The sequence below is a fragment of the Dromiciops gliroides genome, chromosome 6 (genome assembly GCF_019393635.1).
Source record: "Dromiciops gliroides isolate mDroGli1 chromosome 6, mDroGli1.pri, whole genome shotgun sequence".
In the NCBI taxonomy this organism is placed as follows: domain Eukaryota; kingdom Metazoa; phylum Chordata; class Mammalia; order Microbiotheria; family Microbiotheriidae; genus Dromiciops; species Dromiciops gliroides.
This window is the reverse complement of record NC_057866.1, coordinates 59,762,970-59,778,950: the sequence shown is the minus strand read 5'-3', so window position 1 is coordinate 59,778,950 and position 15,981 is coordinate 59,762,970. Positions and strand designations below refer to the sequence as shown.

At 34.6% G+C, this 15,981-nt stretch overlaps 1 non-coding gene and 1 pseudogene across 1 annotated transcript; one reads left to right on the top strand and one right to left on the bottom strand.

Moving 5' to 3' along the window:
- The window catches only part of LOC122731989, a 49,900-nt pseudogene extending 41,608 nt beyond the window's left edge, over window positions 1-8,292 (top strand).
- Window positions 8,293-11,443: 3,151 nt separating this feature from the next.
- LOC122733220 lies at window positions 11,444-11,550 on the bottom strand. Its single transcript, XR_006353803.1, has one exon. It is a non-coding gene; the product is annotated as a U6 spliceosomal RNA (small nuclear RNA).
- Window positions 11,551-15,981: the final 4,431 nt, after the last annotated feature.

Sequence of the window (15,981 nt, the reverse complement as noted above, 5' to 3'; positions counted from 1 at the left end):
GAACTCTTGAAGGATAAATTTTATGAGCCTTGAAAGTTTCCGTTACTAAGAAAGGTACAGAATAACAGATAAGATTTATAGAATTTCCTTCTTAATTCAGTGATTACATGACTTGCTACAAGTAAAATCTCAACCCAGTATTTTCTTAAACACATTTCCAGTACTTTGTACATATTTAGAATTTTATTTAGAAATTACATGTAAAATACAAATTTTGACATCATTTTTTAAAAACTTTGTGTTCCAAAATCTCTTCCTCCCCCACTTGAAAATTTAAGCAATTTAATATAAGCAATGTATAAGCAATCATGCAAAACATTTCCACATTAACCAGTTTGTGAAAGAAAAAAGACAGAAACGAAACTTCAGATAAAGGAACAAAAAATATTATGCTTCAATCTGTAGATGGATTGTGTTTTTCATTAGACTGTAAAGAATTAATTGTTATTTGACATTTTAATGCCTCAGAGAGCACTGGCCTGGGACTCTGAAAACCGAACGGTGCTCTACCCACTGGTTGTAGCCTTTGCCAGGGCTCTGGCACCTCACATCATCACCACTCGCCCACGCCTACATGGGCCTGGCAAAATTATAATTATTGGAAGCCTAGTGAGGGCAGTCATGTGACTGGAAGAGCAGCCAACCCATTGGGTGGGACTGTGTGGGTTGTTTCTAGGTTTGGGGGAGAAGAACTGGGCATTCTAGGTGGAAGCTGGAAAGCTACAGGCATTCTTCTGCGTATTTTCAGCTGATTCCTGGGCGGTGGTATTTTTCAGGTATTATAATTTCCCTTTCCCCATTTTATTTCCTTTCCCTTGATCCTACTGATCCTGTTTGTGGTTTTCTTTAAGTTCATTCTTGTTAAAATAAATCTTGTTCTGTTTTGAGGGAGGCTGCCAGCTTCCTTCCTTGCCCCAATATTGCAGTGAGCCGCTTAGCTAGCACTCACCAATTAAAAATCGGTCCCCACAAGACCTTCAGTGCTGTATTGAATCATTGAATTACTGAAAATAACTGAGGCATCACAGCAGATCATCTCACAATATTGCTGTTATTTTGTATATAGCCCAGTACTTTGTACAAATCATAATCTTACCTGGGACAAATATTCAACCCTTGAAATATTTAAGAGTTAATGTGTAGTAGATTTTAATATGTAACAGATTAATATGAAATATTCCAATTTCTGAAAATGTGTCCCATACTTTTTTCTATATATTACATTGAATAAAAACCTGAACATACAAGATAAAAACTATAAACTCTTTTGTTGTTTTTTCTATAACTATCTCATAGCACTGAAAATTTCATCAATTAGTTATCTGAGCTTTTACTAGGTAATCAATTATCATTTATAGGATCCAGTGTGTGGAACAGTAAAAAAGAATGCTGAACGTCGACTCATTGGACATGAGTTTGATTCTCAGTTCAGTCTGTGCAACCTTCCACTTCCCTTCACTTACCTTTGTTGTGTCTCCAATTTCACACCTTTAAAATGAGGGGGTTGGACCTTGAACTCCAAGGCCTCTTCCAGCTCCACATCCGTGATCCTGTGATCCTTTTGAAACAAAAGCCAAAATGAAACGACCTTTAAAAAATCAGTATTCTCCTTCATACAACTTTAAACCCTCCTGTCTTTAAAAAATAAAGGTATAATCCTCCGATGACAAGTACTGTAGTTCTTTCAGAAGCACCATTCTCTATCTGGTTCACATTAGTGGCAAATGTCTCTATTCTCTCCTTCCTATTGTAGCAGCTGCAGTAGGTGTTTACCCTCCCAAACCCTGAAGTCTTTTCACTAACATTCCCCTCGTCCTGATACATTATCTAGCACTCAGTATGCCTCTGCCTTTGATTTAGCTCACTAACTTGGTACCTAAGGTTAGACTGATTTTTGAAAGAGTGATAACTATAACTCAGTGGGCAGAGAAATTCAGTACTTATTTGAAGCAACACCTGTTCATTTTATGGTATAAGAACAGGATCTTGAAAGATAATTTTCTGTAGGTTTTTAACCTTTCCGACTGGTCCTTGAGCAAACCTAACCCTTGCCCAACATATCAGTCATTTTGTAATCACCCTGGTGGCTATTTTTATTAATATTTTATTCTCACTGGTGAATCTTTTGCTTGCCTTTTGTCTATTTTGGGTTAACTCTTCTTCTCTTTCTTCCTTACCATTTTTTATTTACCACACTTTAGACAGGAAGCTAGTTCTATCATAATTCCAACAAATCTAACCTTTCAAAAATTTACATTGAATTTTCTATATGCAGTTCCTGTTCATATTTTTCCCTTTATTTGCAAAACATTATGAGTTCTATGTTCTCTTGAGTACAGAGAAGACAACCCATCTTCATGAAAATCATCCATTTGGTCATGTGTCACTTTTTAACTGTCTATATTAATCTATGTCACAGAACTCAATGTTGGTAGATATAATGGAGAGATACCTTGATCCCTGACCTGGTCCATCTTTCACAGGGGATTGATTACTGCCAAGTTCTGCATTCCATTCACTAAAACCTTCAGCCCATAATACCCACTTTTTCCCATGAACAAAGAACCACAAGAATCTTTCATTACCACCTCTCCCCCACACTAAAAAAGAAAAGACAATTATGTGTATATATATATACATATATATATATATATATATTTAGTGAGGCAGTTGGGGTTAAGTGACTTGCCCAGGGTCACACAGCTAGTAAGTGTTAAGTGTCTGAGGCCAGATTTGAACTCAGTTACTCCTGACTCCAGAGCCAGTGCTCTATTCACTGCGACACCTAGCTTCCCCATAAATATATATTTATATATCCTAATACTATTTTATAAAATGTAAGTCCTCTCATAAAATATAAACTCATTTTTATTTCATAAAAGAAATTAATATTGGACTATCTATATTTGGCATATATATACTATATATATGCCAAGTATATATACAATATACTATATATGCCAATGTTAATTCCTAAAATAATATATATGTACATGCATATGAATATATAATGCACATGTGAATGTTATTTATATTTAAACCTCTGTCATCCCTTTATGTACCCCCATTTAAATCTCCTTCTATACCTCCATCTAGGAAGACAATTGCTGAAATTTATTGATTTGGGAATTCCTGGTGTGGAATCTCCTTCTACCAAAGCAAATTATCTATCACTATGATATAAAGACTTATAGAATTGCCAAGTAATGAGGGGTTAAATAGCTTGCTTATGAACCATCAATAAATTCTTAGAAACATAGAATAAAAGCAGAAAGGAATGTCAGAGGCCTTTTTGTCCAAGCCACTCATTTTACAGGCTTATCAGAATCAGGCCTTGAATCAAGGTCTTCACTGACCTTTATCTTATTGCTTCACATTACCCCATCTTGTCTCATAAGTTAAATACAGGCAGGTCAATTTATTCCCGGCTCTCTGAGTATCAATGAGTACATTATGTCTCTGTGTAGGAGACAGAACAAAATCCTTCCACCTCATAACCAATTAAGGTGCAAGAGATTACTGATATTTTTCTGTCCTATTTTTCCCAAACCCTGAATTACTAGATTTAAAAAGGACTTTCTACACAAAGCTTCCTATGCCACAGATCATAGAGCGAGGGGAATGGATCATTTATCCAGCAAATCTTGTCCCTATAGAACATTACATTGACTCATTTGTTTATTTTATTCATATAGTCAACAAACACTGTCCCTGCAGAACACTACACTGGCTTATCTACTTATTCACTTCATTTGCTTCAGCACCACCCCCATATTCTCTTCCAATAGATGACACATTATATGCTGCTTATTTCACATGGCTACATTAGGTAAGAATGTCTTTCCAAGTTAATGTTTGATTAAGGATCATCTAAGGAGAATATTGAGAGAGAGCGGAAAAAAAAAAAAACAGGTTACATGTTTCAACATAATCTTGGGAAAATATTTTTCTAGAGGAAAATTATAGAAGGGTTTAATTTAGTCCATTTACTTAAAAATCTATTATGAAACAAATTATATAATTTAAGAATGCTATAGTACTCTAATATCAATTCCTCTGTTTTCCATAGATGCTGCCTTTTTAATTTTTATGTATTGTGGTAAAATTTATTTGTGGTATAGGCAGCTTTTGAAGGATCTCCCCTTTTGGGGGAGAAAAGATTGAATGCTCCATGAAGGGAGGTTAGAGGGCACTTCCAGAACACTAGCTCTCAAGTCACTTTCAGAAAGCTAGTTCACTCTCAGTGTGGCAACTGTGGTCCTGGTGGCGTGTGCTGGTTCTTGGTCTGGTGGACTGTTCAGGTGGTTGGTGAGTTAATTACGGAAAACCCTAATAGGCTAAGTTTACAGTTAAGATCATTTCTCTGTATTTCTATTTTCCTATTTCCTTATCTTTGATTTTTTTTATTAGTTTCACCTTTCTTGTTTAATTAATTCCCAAATAATAAAATCTGATCCTTTTGTGAACTAAAGCTTAGAGGCTCCTTTCTCCTTGGCCTGGGAGAAATATCTAAAAGGGCAATTCAGAGTAGAGGGAGAACCTAAAAGGTCCCTCATATTTCTAGGATCCCAATATTAAAGCGAGTCACCCAAATAATGCTCTGTATATCAAATTTTGGCCCTCACAGTATATACATATACATTTTTTTCCTTGGTAATGAGTGTTCACCTTATTGAATTAGTTCAGAGTAGTTAAAATCATTTAGGATATATATTTTGTGACCATAACGAAATGTTGTGCAGCTGAAGAACTTTTGCTAAGCTTATGCTACCTATAAAGATTAAGGTCTTTTCAGGGTGTATATTCTCCATTCTGTTTCAAGGAGAAGTTAGCTATTAAAGGCACAGAATAAATTAATAGCCTAACTCCTGTTTTGTTCATACATGTCCTTAATAATGTTTTGTGTCTTGATGTGGTTACTTCTATCTTACAAGTCATTGGTTATGAGCTATAATCTATTATAATATCTGCGTTTCTGCATTAGTCACTGGTTTACTAGCAGTTTCTTATGAGATGATCAGCAACACATTATAGTAAAAAGAAAATGAATTTAGGGTCAGAAAACCTTGGTTACAATCTAACTTCTGCCACTTACTACCTGTGTGATTTGGGGAAAGTTGCTTAACCTCTGTGGGTCTCAATTTCACCATCTATAAAACCAATGAGACTATATGACCTCTAGGGTCCCTTCCAACTTTTAAATTTATGATCCTTTAATCAATAATAGAGAGTGATATGCAGAGAAACTCCAGAAATTAAATCACTTTAAATTGCTATATAAATATAAATTAATATTAGGCTCAAGTTCTCTCCTTGAAGTACAGTTTTTTGGGGGGCGGGCAGGGGTCATATAAATTTATTTATTTAAAAAATAAACATTTTTATTTATAGTTTTAAATTCCAAATTTTATCCCTCCTCGCCTTCCCCTCCCCCCTCCCTGAGGCAGTAAGTAATCAGGTATGGATTATACATGTGCTATTATGTAAAACATTACCATATTAGTCATTTCATACAAGAAAACTTGAATAAAGGAAAAAAAGAAAGTGAAAAATTGCATGCTTCAGTCTGTGTTCAATCAATATCAGTTGAACTGAAGTTCTACTTCACCAAACGCTAGTTAAATATTTCCTCCTTAGTGGAGTCTCATGGTATTCCAAACTCAATGTAGCCAAAATGGAATTCATAATCGTTGCCACTAAATATTCCCCTCTCCCAAACTTCCCTAATTTTGTTGAGAGTCTAACCATATTCATAATCACCTAGCTTCCTAATTTCAGAATCATTTGTTTTTCTTTTCTTCCTATCTTTTCCCACTCCATTTCCAAGCTGTTGCTAAAACCTGTCAATATTTACCTTCATATCTATAATATCTATCCTGGTCTTTGCATTCACATGTCTACTACAATAATTTCTGCCTTCAGTATTTCTTCCCTAGGTTATTAAAAGACACTCCTATTAAAATAGATCCCTTGACTTTTTGTCCACAATGCTTGCCTCTTTGCACTCTCCTCTACATAGCTGCCTTATCTTCCTAGGACACAAGTTCTGGTCATGCAATTCCCCTGCTCAAATTATTCTAGTACCTCCCAAACTTTTCAGGTATTAAACAGTCACTCAGTCAATAAACATGTAGTAAGCATTTACTTACTATATGCCAGGGATAGTGCTAAGTGCTGGGAAGACAAAAAGAGGCAAAAGAATGTTCCTATCTTCAAGGACCTCACAATCTAATGGGAAAAAATCCCAGTCTGGCATTGGATTCCCTCTACAGTACACCTTCAGAATTCCTTTTCTGACATTTAAAATCAGCCCTTCCAGATTAGTTTTGATAGACTTTATAGAGTATCTCCTACCTCTGTATTTTGGTAGAAGCTGTTCCCCATGCTTCTAATGAGCCTTATCCACATCCCCAACTCTCTGTAAATCCATGCATGACTTAGCTAATTTGTAAAGCTTTCCAAGGAGTTAGTACTTTCTCATTCACAAAATATTGTGCATTATACTTATATATATATATATATATATATATATATATATGTTTATACATAGTCTAGTCACCATTTTAGTGTAAAGTATTTATGGTCAGGGACTGTTTGTTTTGTTTTATTTTTTCTCTGTCTATATAACATTTAGTATATTGTTTTACATATTTGTTTGTTGGATTATATTAAATTACTGAAAAAAACATATCTGAGAGTCCCTACCCCAAATCATACTAGGAATAATATAAAGTTCCTCAAGACTAAAGGAATAAAGAATTGTGAAAATATTTTGTTAATTAGGCTAATTTTGGGGGGCTAAACTATGGATGACTAGTCTGGGGACTGTTGACCATTTGGCTATCTGACTTCGTTAATTTAATGTGGGCCGTTTATAAAGTTCCACCACACTGCTCCACTATTGATAATCTAAAGATTAAGAAGCCTCTTAACTAAATAATCAAAGCAGAGTTTATTTATGAGATACTATTTAAAATTAAGAATACAGGGAAATAAAGTACAACCTGACTGCTTTCCTGTGGTCTCTTTCCACTATGTCTCTTTCCCACCTGCTGTGATTCAAACTTCTTGAATACAATAAGGGCCTTAGCTGCCTCAAGCCTCAGGGCACGTTACACTTTCCCTGGTTTGTATTAAGGCCGGTAACCTTGTCAGACCCGTCTCTCCTTTTCCGAACTGAACTCTCCTCAGTCTTTGTCTGCACTCCCCTCTAGTCAGTCTTCTCTTCTTCTTGTCTCTCTATCTAGTCCGCCCTTGCTCCTCCTTTATCAAGTCTGTCCCCATCCCGTCTGTGTCAGTCCCGTCCCCCGCCCCCCCCCGGGGGGGGCAGCATCTCACTCTCAGGTCTATATATACCTTTTCTTCTCTCCACTCAAATCTTGGGGCTTCCTTTGCCCCAAAGCCACATGGGAGTCAGCCAAGCTAGAGCAGCAGCAGCACCAGGAGCAGAAGCTGTGTCAGTGGGACACATCAGCAGTAGCAGCTGCAGCACTTTGAGTTCTTTTATGAAAAGCCTCCTCTTGGACTTATCTAGGAAGAAAAAACCAAACCAGAAGACTGTATAACAGATGTACTGGGCAATGAACATGCCAAGGAATTTCTGACTCGTGCTCCAACTAAAGGACTCTGCATGCCCCTGGGAAAAGAAGTGAAGGTTATATGATGCCGGTGTTGTAAGTGGTATGGACACAGAACAGACAACAAAGAATGCTCATTCTTTATCGAAGGCAATCAGAAACTAGAAGAGTTCCGAGTAGCCCTTAAAGATCCCATGTTCACTATCATAAGGGAGAATACATGTCATAAAAAAGATGTGAGGATACAACAGTTAAAGAAGCTATTAGAGGATTCTATCTCAGATGAAGACAACAGTACTTCCAGCTCCTCAGAATGTAAGGAGAAGAATAAGAGAAAGAAAAAGGAGAAATATAAGAAGAGGAAAAAAAGGAGAAGGAGGAAGAGGAGGAGGAGGAGGAGGAGGAGGAGAAGGAGGAGGAGGAGGAGGAGGAGAAGGAGAAGGAGAAGGAGAAGGAGAAGGAGAAGGAGAAGGAGAAGGAGAAGGAGAAGGAGAAGGAGAAGGAGAAGGAGAAGGAGAAGGAGAAGGAGAAGGAGAAGGAGAAGGAGAAGGAGAAGGAGAAGGAGAAGGAGAAGGAGAAGGAGAAGGAAAAGGAGAAGGAGAAGGAGAAGGAGAAGGAGAAGAAGGAGAAGAAGAAGAAGAAGATGAAGAAGAAGAAGAAGAAGAAGAAGAAGAAGAAGAAATTTAAGTTTAATGAGAGTTCAGACTCTGACTAAAAAGTAGTTTTCTTTTAATCCACCTCATTACTCCAGAATCATATCTGAATGTCAGAGGTACCAAAGGAGAAGTAGTCACAATAGGGCTTCAGTTGACAGAGAAAAAGGAACCAAGAAATGGGTCTAGTTACCATCAGTTCTGTGGCATTTTGCTCTTGCCGCCAACATTGATGAATTCAACATAATTTTGAGTTTATGTGCCATACTATGGGATTCTCTTTGTTATCTTCCCTGATTGCCATAGTTTGTGACAAATGTTTTGAAGAAAATAAAGCATGAGATATGAAGACATTCTAGTCATTTCCAAAAGAGATTCCCCCATGGAAGCAGAGAGTTGGTGAAGCTATGGGCCAACTTACTTTCTTGAAAATTCTAGTTCTTCAGCAACTGCAAGTGATTGCTATCAGGCATTGAATAATAAAACTCAGTTATCTAAGACTTAAAAGTGAATATCCTTGCTGCAGGCAAGAAACTTGTTTGAAATATAATGGTGGTACATGGAAAAAGAGGCAGCTATATGAAATATCTCATCTTTATTATAATCATAATTGGGGATTTTTTTTATTAGTTTATTTTCTGGGGTTTTTTGGTCTATTTTAGTTATACATATAATTCATTAATCTGTTCTATCTTTTGTTGATGTATGGGTTTAGAAGTATAAATTTCCCCCTAATTACTGCTTTGGCTGCATACCACAAATTTTTGTATATCGAGTCATTGTTGCTATTCTCTTTAAAGGTATTATTGATTGTTTCTATGATTTGTTCTTTGGCACACTCATTCTTGAATAGTACATCACTTGTTTCCTTTTTTTAAAATATGTGCTTCCATGGCCGTTTAATGAAGCTAATTTGTCCTTCGTTATAGTCTGAAAAGAATACATTTAACATTTCTGTTTTCCTGCCATAATGCATAATCATTTTTCTTTCTGAAGTTCTGTTGTACAGTTGACAGAAAAGAGCATATTTCTTCCTATTCCCATTCAATTTATTCCAGAGAGAAATCATATCTAACTTTTCTAAGACTCTATTCATCTCCTTAACTTCCTTTTAAAAATTATTTTATGGTTATATTTATCTAGCTCCGAGAAGAGGAAGTTGAATTTCCCTACTAATACAATTTAACTGAGTATACTCTTCTGCAACTAATTTAATTTTTCCTTTAAGACTTTGGATGCTAAATCATTTGGTCCATTTATTTTTGGTATTCACATTACTTCATTTTCTTTGGTGACTGAGCAAAATGTAGTTTCTCTTTTAATTAGGTCTATTTTTGTTTATTCTTTTTCCCAAGATTATAATTTATACCTTTACCTTTTATATTTCAGCTGAAATATAATAGATTCTGCTCTAGTCCTTAGTTTTAACTGAACATTTATTTATTTCATGTGTGTTTATTGCAAAATAACATATTATTATATTCTAGTTTCAAATATCTACTGCCATTTACTTCTGTTTTATGGGCAAATCCATACCATTCACATTCACAGCTATGATTATTAACCGTACCTTCCTTTCCATTCTATTTTCTTCTGATTACCTTTCTCTTTCTCTTTATACCATCTCTCCTCAAAAGTCTGTTTGCCATGTGACCACTTCCTTACTTAGTTTGCCCTCTTTTCACCCCTCCCACTTTTTTCGTGTCTCCTTTTCCTTTTAATTCCCTCTTCCATAAGATTGATTTCCATACCCAATGGTGTTTGTATTTCTGTGTGTGTGTGTGTGTGTGTGTGTTGTTCCTTCTTTGAACCAATACAAATGAGAGTGACATTCATGTGTTGCTCAACTCCCCTGTCCCTGTTTTCCCTTGCACTCTAAAAGTTCTTTTGTTGCTTATTTTATTTGAAATACTTTTAACTATTTTTTTAAAATTTTTTACTGATAATCTGGATCTATGATTGCATAGGTACAAGGAACTTCTGGTGAGAAAACTCTCAGTTCCAATGTGAGTATTGCAATTTTTCTTCAATTTATAGTCTTAAAAAAGTTCCCCAGAACACTGAGAGGTTGTGACATAATTAGGATCACAAAGTGAGACATGAACCCACATTTCTTCATCTGTCTGATTTTCTATCCCCTACACCATTCTGTACTCCTCTTCTTCCACTTCCTCCTCATCCTCCTTTTCCTCCTCCTCCTCCTCATCATCATTATCATCGTTGTCATCATCTTTGACATTTAAGTAGTCCTTAATAAGTTCCAGGCACTGTGCTAAGTTTTAAAATTACTAAGTCATTTGATCCTTACAACAACCCTGTGAGGTAGCTGCTATTATTACCATTTTACAGTTGAGGAAATTGAGGCAAAACAGCTCAAGTGATTTGGCCAGGGTCACATAAATATTTTAAGTGTCTGAGGCTAGATTTGAAATCAAGTCTTCTTGACTTTATCGGGAATTCTATACATTGTGTCGCCAACATGCCTCATTATATAATAGCAATACTAATCATAATAATAATAGTAAATGAACCATTGGACAAAGCTCTTCAAAAAAGATAACAATATTAATCATTTAGAGTCATATTAACAGGCCACTAGGGTCTTGTTTATTCTGCTATTACCGGAGTTCATAATGGGACAGGATGTTTATATCTTTTTGATTAAAGGAGGCAATTCCCTTATAATTAAGATAATGCTCTGATGTCAGATTTTATGTCCTTCTTGTTTTCATCTTCAGGCAGATATAGACTATGTATCCTAATATTCCCTCTAGTTCTTGAGATCAGTAAGCATAAATTATATCATGGGGCAATTTGTAGTGCTTTGTATCACCAAGCCACTCAGAACCTACATTCTGAGTTATTATTCCTCTATTTGACTTACTTCTATAGTATTCCAGGAATTCAAACTCTGAAAGAAGCTTCTTTGTCCCATACTTAATGGAGGGTAAGAGAAAGGTAAAATTATAAATTTGAAGATTTACATGGCTCCTTAGAGATTGCCTCGCTTAGGAGAACCCCTCTTCCTCCTATTTCCTACCCCTTAGTTATACAGAAAAGTCCTTTATAGACATCCTTAGTAGAATATCAAGGTACATGGATAATATCAAGGTACATGGATAATATCAAGGTACATGGATAATGATTGATCTTTATTGCAAGTCAGTAGAGTCATGAGTTCTAACATTCTGCTATACGAACTTATTTTTTTTTTTAAATATGGAATGCTTTACGAATTTGCATGTCACCCTTGTGCAGGGGCCATGCTAATCTTCTCTGTATTGTTCCAATTTTAGTATATGTGCTGCCAAAGCAAGCACCAAACTTATTTTTTTTAATCTATTTTCCTAATGAAGGAAAGTAGCTAAACACAAAAACACAACACACACACACACTCACAAACACAAACATACAAATGTGTGTATATATATATATATATATAGATAGATAGATAGATAGATATATCTATATATATTTATAGATATATATAGATATAGTGTTATTTATTCCTCTCTCTTTCAACTTGGTTAGGTTGAAAATTTGCTATTTTATGAAAATAATATCACTTCACAAATTAATTTTAAAATCAAGTGATTACTTGGTAAAGATGTACTGACATATTTTTTTTTTGCTATGGAGCAATGGGGGTTAAGTGACTAGCCCAGGGTCACACAGCTAGTGTCAAGTGTCTGAGGCCACATTTGAACTCAGGTCCTCCTGAATCCAGGGCCAGTGTTTATCCACTATGCCACCTAGCTGCCCTGACATAATTTTAGTAAAGGAAAGAAGTCCTAGAAAGTTCATTCATACTTGGACAAAGGAACTTTATATATAGGAGGAAAGCTCCCACGCAGCAGTCACTCTTTGTTTTTTAGGTGTTCACCCAAATATAACACAATATACATACATACTTGCATATACATACATATATACACAAATTATTATAAATTATAAATGTATATATTGTATATATTAGTTTATACATATTGCACACATACAGATAGTATATATATACAACTGTATATATACATTATATATGAAATCTATAATAATAATAATAATGACTCATTAAAATCATATAGCATTCTGGATTTTTGAAAATCTCTTATGCAACTAAGTTCTGGATAAGAAATTTTTAAAAACCACCATGTTTATGGGGATTTTAAAAGTACTATGAACATGTTTATTGTTCCAAAATGATCATTAATATTCAGGTTTCTCTTTGCAAAAGATAGGACATAGTAAGTAAAAAGAGAATAAGGTAATGTCTCTGAGGACACAAATAGGAATCTGATACTCCTGACAGCTCTATGATTTCCTGTAAGATGACCCTGCATTAATAATGATATCTGGTGTTTTAAGAAGCATCATCAATCTTCAAGCATCTCAATGACAATCTTGGTGTCAGTTTCCTCATCACAAAGGATGTTTCCAGTATTTGCACTTAAACTAAATACGTATATCACAGCAGGTGATAAAAGTAAATAGTAATAGTGCAATGTCTTCAACTTTTTAAAATAGTTATTAGAGGACATTTGAGCAGTGCACATAAGAAAGTCATTCCAGTAAGTTAATAAATTTTACTTGCTATAAAATTGAATATAAAATTTTTGACTTCAGCATAGGGAAAAGTTGAAAGAATTGTTGTTATGTGTTTCCCAATTTAGAGTTATCTAGATTTCTATTATTTTCTCACTTCTCCCCAATTTGTCAATAAATGTATAGATAATTGCTATTGACTTATTTGTTATTGTCTGCCTGTCTACTTTTTTTTCTTTTTTTCCTCCCGCTTTTGGTCCTTCCTCACTTCTCCCCTCGATCCCTAGGAACTGGATCAGTCCTTTAGCGAGCATAGTGTACCACCCACCTACACATGAAATATTAAGATTTATAGAGAAATGACTCCAGCATGTTGGATGACCCCAGTGAAGGATTTATGGGAAGACATTAAGAAGATGAAAAATTGTGAATGAGTGGTAATCTATACCATAAGAGAAAGTATCTAAATATTATGAGATTACAAATTCATCAAAATAATGAATTAATTCGGCTTTAACTAAACCCCCTCACCCTGGTTCATTCATCCAGAAAAGACATGAGAAAACCCACCTTTGAAGGGGAAAGGAGAAAAAAAGAGAAAAATTTCTATATTGATTAGTTTTAAAGGTAATTTCTTCAGTCATCAGCTTGGAATATTTTTATAAAGTAAGAATTACATACATACACACACATACACACACACACACACACACACACACACATATATATATGGAAATAACTTGTCAAAATTTATGACAGGGGAAGAGAAGAAAGATATGGATAAGCAATATCTACCAAGATATTTATAAAGATAATAAAATTATGAATAATCCATTTTAGTCCTTATATATAAGCAACTAGATACATGATAAAATATTAAGGCTAAGCTGATAACTGTGACTTACTCCCAGATATTACAAAGCAAAATTTTTGATGCCTTGGAATGAGCTCTGAGGAAATGGAAAACAGAGATCATGAATGTTATTGGTCTAATAAGAAGAAGAGGGATAAAAAGAGATTTTTCTAGGCCATGAATTTATAATTTAATACTATAAGTGAGGGATGCACACAAAGTCCCCATAGAATTGAAGATGCCCAGAGATGGAGTTGGGGAAAGGATGGGTAAAAGAAGGGTGCAAGTAGAATGATTCTTCATCTCATGACTCTGACACTTGCCATACTGCCCATCATTAATGGCTCAAGTCCAGTGTTATCTCTTCCATGTTGAACTAATTTCATCTTCCTCTGAAATAACTTAGAGTTTTATCTGTAACTCTCTTGAAATTTCACACACACACAACCTTATATTAAAGCTATTAGTTATCTCCCCTTATATCTCCTTTCTGATTATAAGTACCTCAAAAATAGGGGCTTATATTCTTGTTTATAGTCCAGCATTTGAGACAATGCCCTGTACAGAGCAGATACTCAATAACTGTTTACTGGGTTGAATTTAATTGAAACTTCTCCTATTTTATAAATTTGCTTAAGGTCAATCATGACTCCATTGGAAAATCAGGCATTTGCTATAAATGTGACTGAAAGAAACATTTTATTGAAATATGGTAAGATTTTTGGGGGAAGACAGAGAAAAGTACAATGTCTGACAAGTGAATATCATGCGTGGAATATAGAGACACATTCCAGTGACAGTAGAAGTGTTGTTTTCAAATGAGAATTCAAAATTTGGAAATCATCAGATTATAACAATGTGGGCTCAATTTACAGTTTTATTGATTGTCTAGACTTAAGAAAGTGATGGAGAAACTGTTAATAATCTAGATTAAATTTATACGTGTGTTGTGCTTTCATTTTCTTTCTTTTTTTTCTTCTTTAGAAAGTTAGATGTTACACATTTACCCAAACAATCCTGGATGCATGCATTTCTTCATTTAAGACTATTAATTCCTAAAAAGCTGAAAAATAGAATTTTAAAAGATGAATGTTAAATTTTAAGTACACAATTCCAAAAAGATTTTTGAAAAATATTAAAAAGAGGTAGTTTGAAAAAAATAGAGTAAGCATTTTGGAAGTGCCTACTATGAATTAGACCTTAAGTGATTTATGAATACTATTTCATTGGATCTAAGTTTGAAGTCCTGTTTCAATACCGTATATGTAATCATTGGCAAGATGTTTACACTTTCTGAGAGTTAGTTTCCTTATCTGTAATAAGGACAAAAGTTAACTACCTCACAGTGATGTGATGTTCAGATGAGGTAATGAGTATAAGGCCTTTGTACATATTTTAATTACTTAATTACATGAATTTTGTTACATAAATGCAAGCTGATGCTATTAATGCACTATTTTGATATCTTTCTGGACGTTTTTTTTAAACCATTTTGCCTGTATTCCAACTATTATGCTCATCTTGTTTTGTTTTGTTTTGTTATTTAATTACCATCTCCTGTGAATCTTAGATTCTTCCACTGGAACCACCCTGACTTTAGATAGGAGAATTTTCAGTTCATATTGCTGAGAACTTCCCTATACTCTGCTTTGTGGCTTTTTCCAAACTATACCATTGCATATTTATGACACCTCCTTTTCTAGCTCCCCATGTTTGTGTTCTCTACCATATCAGGTACTGCCTTGCTTTCCTGTAACTGTATTTCCAGCACTTAGCACTGTGCTTGGCACACTTTTCACTCAATTACACTTATTCAAATGCACTTATCTTTTTTTAAACCTATGCTATTCTTTATTTTTCTATTGGATCATATCCAACTTCATATACCATTTGCTTTCTATTTCTCTTATATTTCTTTTTTTTAATTAATAAAGTATTTTATTTTTTTTTCCATTACATGTAAAGATAGTTCTCAACCTTTGTTTATACAAGCTTTACAATTTCAGATTTTTCTCCCTCCCTCCCTTCCCTCCCCCCTCCCCTAGACAGCAGGTAATCTGATATAGGTTATATATATATATATATATATATATATGTATATATATATATATATACACACATAATAACATTAATCCTATTTCTGCATTAGTCATGTTATAAGAGAAAAAAAATCAGAGCAACGTTGGATAACCTCTAAATAGAAAAAAAAAAAACAACAGCATCAAAAACAAAAGAAATAGTATGGTTCGTTTAGCATCTATACTCCACAGTTCTTTTTTTTTTTTTTTCCTGGATTTGGAGATCCTCTTCCATCACGAGTTCCCTGGAACTCTTCTGTGCCATTGCATTGGTAAGAAGA